At 43.0% G+C, this 5,360-nt stretch overlaps 1 long non-coding RNA gene across 1 annotated transcript; it reads right to left on the bottom strand.

Moving 5' to 3' along the window:
* Nucleotides 1–1,983: 1,983 nt before the first annotated feature.
* LOC139570739 (uncharacterized) lies at nucleotides 1,984–5,101 on the bottom strand. Its single transcript, XR_011674155.1, has 2 exons — nucleotides 4,178–5,101; nucleotides 1,984–2,397 (listed from the first exon to the last, which is right to left on the bottom strand). It is a non-coding gene; the product is annotated as an uncharacterized lncRNA (long non-coding RNA).
* Between the last annotated feature and the right edge of the window lie 259 nt (nucleotides 5,102–5,360).

The following is a 5,360-nucleotide window of genomic DNA, read 5'->3' as shown; positions in this document are numbered from 1 at the left end:
ATAGGACTCGTTTTACTGTGGATATAGATACTTTTGTACCTATTTTCTCCAGGATCTTCACAAGGTCCTTTGCTGTTGTTCTGGGATTGATTTGCACTTTTCGCACCAAAGTACATTCATCTCTATGAGACCGAACGCGTCTCCTTCCGGAGCGGTATGAAGGCTGCGTGGTCCCATGGTGTTTATACTTGCGTACTATTGGTTGTACAGATGAACGTGGTACCTTCAGGCATTTGGAAATTGCTCCCAAGGATGAACCAGACTTGTGGTCCAAAAAAATGTATTCTGAGGTCTTGGTTGATTTCTTTTGATTTTCTCATGATGTCAAGCAAAGAGGCACTGAGTTTGAAGGTAGGCCTTGAAATTCATCAACAGGTACACCTCCAATTGACTCAAATTATGTCAATTCGCCCATCAGAAGCTTTTAAAGCCATGACATAATTTTCTGGAAATTTCCAAGCTGTTTAAAGGCACAGTCAACTTAGAGTATGTAAACCTCTGACCCACTGGAATTGTGATGCAGTGAGTTATAAGTGAAATAATCTGTCTGTAAACAATTGTTGGAAAAATTACTTGTGTCATGCACAAAGTAGATGTCCTAACCGACTTGCCAAAACTATAGTTTGTTAACAAGAAATTTGTGGAGTGGTTGTAAATCAAGTTCTAATGACTCCAACCTAAGTGTATGTAAGCTTCCGACTTCAACTGTATATCTTGCTGGTCATCCCCAAAGCTAACACCTGCTTTGGCCGCCTTTCCTTCCAGTCCTCTGCTGCCAATGACTTGAACGAATTGCAAAAATCGCTGAAGTTGGAGACTTATATCTCACTCACTAACTTTAAGCATCAGCTATCTGAGCAGCTTACCGATCGCTGCAGCTGTACACAGCCCATCTGTAAATAACCCATCCAACTACCTACCTCATCCCCATATTGTTTTTATTTAAAAAAAAAAATTGCACACCAGTATTTCTACTTGCATCATCATCATCTGCACATCTATCACTCCAGTGTTAATTTGCTAAATTGTAATTACACTCTATATAGATTTGTCTATTGTGTTATTGACTGTACTTTGTTTATCCCACGTGTATCTCTGTGTTGTTGTTTTTTTTCGCACTGCTTTGCTTTATATTGGCCAGGTCGCAGTTGTAAATGAGAACTTGTTCTCAACTGGCCTACCTGGTTAAGTAAAGGTGAAATATATATTTTTAAACCTTGTAGAGATTTTCATCTATCCAAATTGACGCTCTTCCAGCCCAGCTCTGTGTCCCACACCAGCGCTAGTTTTGTAGCCTTTAATTTACCAGGTTAGTCTCATTAAGATTACCATCTCTGTTACAATAGCAACACACAGAGTTGCAGACACATTTATAACATAAAACACACAGCACTACAGTTTAAATAACATACATTTACAAATTGAACAGCAAAATGGTTTGGGAAAATGTGGTGCAACTAAGGGTCAAAACATTAACAGACCCCCTGTCATGCCCTAGCCATAGAGAGGCTTTTTATGTCTCTATTTTGGTTTGGTCAGGGCGTGAGTTGGGGTGGGTATTCTATGTTATATGTTCTGTAGTTCTATGTTTTGGCCGGGTAGGGTTCTCAATCAGGGACAGCTGTCTATCGTTGTCTCTGATTGAGAACCATACTTAGGTAGCCCTTTTTCCCACCTGTCTTTGTGGGAAGATGACTTTGTTTAGGGCACATAGCCTTTTGCTTCACGGTTTGTTTTTGTAGTGTTTATTGTTTTGTTCGGCGTCATTTTTATTAAATAAAAGAAAATGTACGCTCACCATGCTGCACCTTGGTCCTCTTCTTTTCACGGCCGTGACACCCCCACTTAATTTATATCATAGTTTGTCTAGGTTAAAACTAGAAAAGGGACTTTTTGAAGCTCGTTCCAAGCGGAAGGGGCAGAGAGCTGGACAGCTTTTTTCCCTAGCTCTGTAAGGGCCATAGGCACAATCAACAAAACACAGTCATGTGAGTACAGGCAATAACTTTAATTTGTCTGCTGGACAATGTTGTTACACAATTAAAATGGGAGCTGCTTAAATATGGCCTTATAAATAAAAATGTCTCCCGAGTGGTGCACTGCGCCGCAGTGCTAGAGGCTTCACTGCAGATCCAGGTTCGATCCCAGGCTGTGTCGCAACCGGCCGCGACCGGGAGACCCATGAGGCGGCCGGACGTACTGTATGCACGCTGACTTCGGTCACCAGCTGTGTGGTGTTTCCTCCGACAAGTTGGTGCGGCTGGCTTCAAGGGTTAAGTCAGCAGTGTGTCAAGAAGCAGTGTGGCTTGGCGGGGTCATGCTTCGGAGGATGCATGGCTCTCGACCTTTGCTCTCCCGAGTCCGTACGGGAGTTGCAGTGATGGGACAAGACTGTAACTACCAATTGGAAATCATGGAAATTGGGGAGAAAAAGGGGTAAAAGTTCAAAAATAAATCAATAAACACATACCAATTTAATTGCCAAAGAGCTAAGAAGGCCAGCTCACTCTCATATAGAGGGTACAGTGATGTGTGAGAGCCTTGGAGTTAGTAACACACCCCATGGTAGACAGTGTCCAGCATATGCAATGACGCAACAGGGGCATTTAACAAGATATCCCCCTAATCAATTACAGGCACGAAAGTAGCGGAAACAAGCCTCTTTCTCGCTTCAAAAGAAAAGCATGACTTTTTTCAAAAATAAAAACCTGACTTGAGCATAAGCTTTTTCACAAGACCTTTGATATGGAGTTTAATAGTGAGACACTCATCTGTCAAGAATCCCAAGTACTTGTAAGTTGTTACTATTTCTATTTGCTTGTCCTCCATTGTGACTATACGTGGAAGAGTCTGAGGTTTCATCTTAGAGTTCATGAAAACCATCAACTTTGTCTTTTCAGCAGTGAAAAGCAACTTCAGCTGAGAGGGTCGATTCTGGACAATAGTAAAGGCAGACTGCAGTTCTTCAAAGGCCTTATGTTGCTGCACAACAAAAAATAACTGAGTCATCAGCATAAAAATGAAAACTAGCATTTGACACATTTCTACCGACATTATTAATATAGATGGTACATAACAGCGGTTCAAGAACAGAGCCCTGTGGCACTCCGTTCTGGACAGTTATCATATCAGATGACGTGCCATCAACCTGGACACTAAGTTCTATCTGATAGGTAGCTTTTGAGCTACGAGACTGCCTGATCAGATGTTGACAAGTCTATGTTGACAAGTCTTTGCAACATGATATCATGATCAACTGCGCCTTTTGACAGATCGATGAAAAGGAAGACACAGTAAAAGTGCCATCCTGTTTTCTGAAACCTGATTGAAACTTAGATCAAATGTACTTGACACATAATTGACACAATTGATACAAGGGTCTCCAGGATTTTAGCTAGAACTGGTAGCTTAGAAATAGGCCTGTAGTTATTCCGGGTTAGAGGGTTCTCCTCCCTTCAACCAGGGCAGAACATAGGCTGACTTCCAAACACTAGGGATGACATTTAGCTCAAGGGTGAGATTAAAGAGGTAGGTTAGGTTCTTAGCAATAAAGTCAGCTACAAATTTCAATCGATTTGGATCCAGATTGTCAGGAAAGCTGTTTTTTTTTTGTCAATATGCTTTACAGCTTTATGTACCTCAGAAACAGAAAAGGGGTAAAAACTAAAACTCTGGTAAGTTCTCACTTCTACATCAACAAACGCTTAATTATCTGAGTTTTATGCAATTTTAAAAAGAAAACCAGAAGGAACAAAAATATAATTAAAACATTTCAACATTTCAGCTCTGTCAGATACCATTTTAGAGTCCTTAGTTACACAATGCAAATCATAGTGTCACGTCCTGACCTTAGTTCCTTTTTTATGTCTCTATTTTAGTTTGGTCAGGGTGTGAGTTGGGGTGGGAATTCTATGTTTTGTTCTGTGTGTCTATATTCTATGTTGTAGGTCTAGGTTTTCTGTTTCTATGTATTTGGCCTGGTATGGTTCTCAATCAGAGGCAGCTGTCTATCGTTGTCTCTGATTGAGAGCCATACTTAGGTTGCCTGTTTTCCCACTATGATTTGTGGGTAGTTGTTTTCTGTCTTTGTATTAGTTACCAGACGGAACTGTTTCGGTTGTTCTTTGTTTGTTTATTTTAGTGTTCAGTGCATTTTAATAAAATGACAAATACTTACCACGCTGCACATTGGTCCGATCCTTCCTACTCCTCCTCAGACGAAGAGGAGATCCGTTACACATAGTTACAGTTTTCATTCAACGTTGTAATTACTTTCCAAAACTTGAAAGGGTCATTAAGGTTTTCAGTCATGGCAGATAAATAATACTCTGATTGTCACGATCGTATGGTTGAGAGACGGACCAAAACGCAGCATTTGGAAAATAAGCCATCTTCCTTTTATTGAGAAGAAGGAAAAAACGAAACAAAAACACTTACAAACTAACCAAAACAATAAACGACCGTGAAGCTAATAAACGTAGTGCACATACACAGGCTACAAACGTTCATATATAGACAATTACCCACATCAAACGAAAGCCTATGGCTACCCTAAATATGGCTCCCAATCAGAGACAACAGAAATCAGCTGTCTCTAATTGGGAACCCATTCAGGCAACCATAGACTCTCCTAGACAACTACACCAACATAGACACAGCTAGACACATACACTCAACACAAACCCATACACTACACCCAACACCCCCTTTACCATATAACCACCCAAAACCGATAAAACACAAACATTCCCCATGTCACACCCTGACCTAACTAAAATAATAAAGAAAACAAAGAATACTAAGGCCAGGGTGTGACATAACCCCCCCCTTAAGGTGCGAACTCCGGGCGCACCAGCACACAGTCTAGGGGAGGGTCTGGGTGGGCCTCCCTCCACGGTGGCGGCTCCGGCACTGGTCGTGGTCCCCACCCCACCACAGTCACTAACCGCCTCCTTAGCTTCCTCCAAATGACCCCCCTCCACATTAACCCCACTGAATTAAGGGGCAGTTCCGGACTAAGGGGCAGCTCCGGACTAAGGGACAGTACCGGACTAAGGGGCAGCTCCGGACCGAGGTACGGCAGCTCCGGACTGAAGGGCTGATCCTGGCTGGCCGGCTCTGGCGGATCCTGGCTGGATGGCTCTGGTGGATCCTGGCTGGACGGCTCATGGCTGGCTGACGGATCTGGCGGCTCATGGCTGGCTGACGGATCTGGCTGCTCATGGCTGGCTGACGGATCTGGCTGCTCATGGCTGGCTGACGGATCTGGCTGCTCATGGCTGGCTGACGGATCTGGCTGCTCATGGCTGGCTGACGGATCTGGCTGCTCATGGCTGGCTGACGGATCTGGCTGCTCATGG

Source organism: Salvelinus alpinus, chromosome 3 (assembly GCF_045679555.1).
Source record: "Salvelinus alpinus chromosome 3, SLU_Salpinus.1, whole genome shotgun sequence".
NCBI lineage: Eukaryota > Metazoa > Chordata > Actinopteri > Salmoniformes > Salmonidae > Salvelinus > Salvelinus alpinus.
This window is presented reverse-complemented; position numbering and strand designations above follow the sequence as displayed.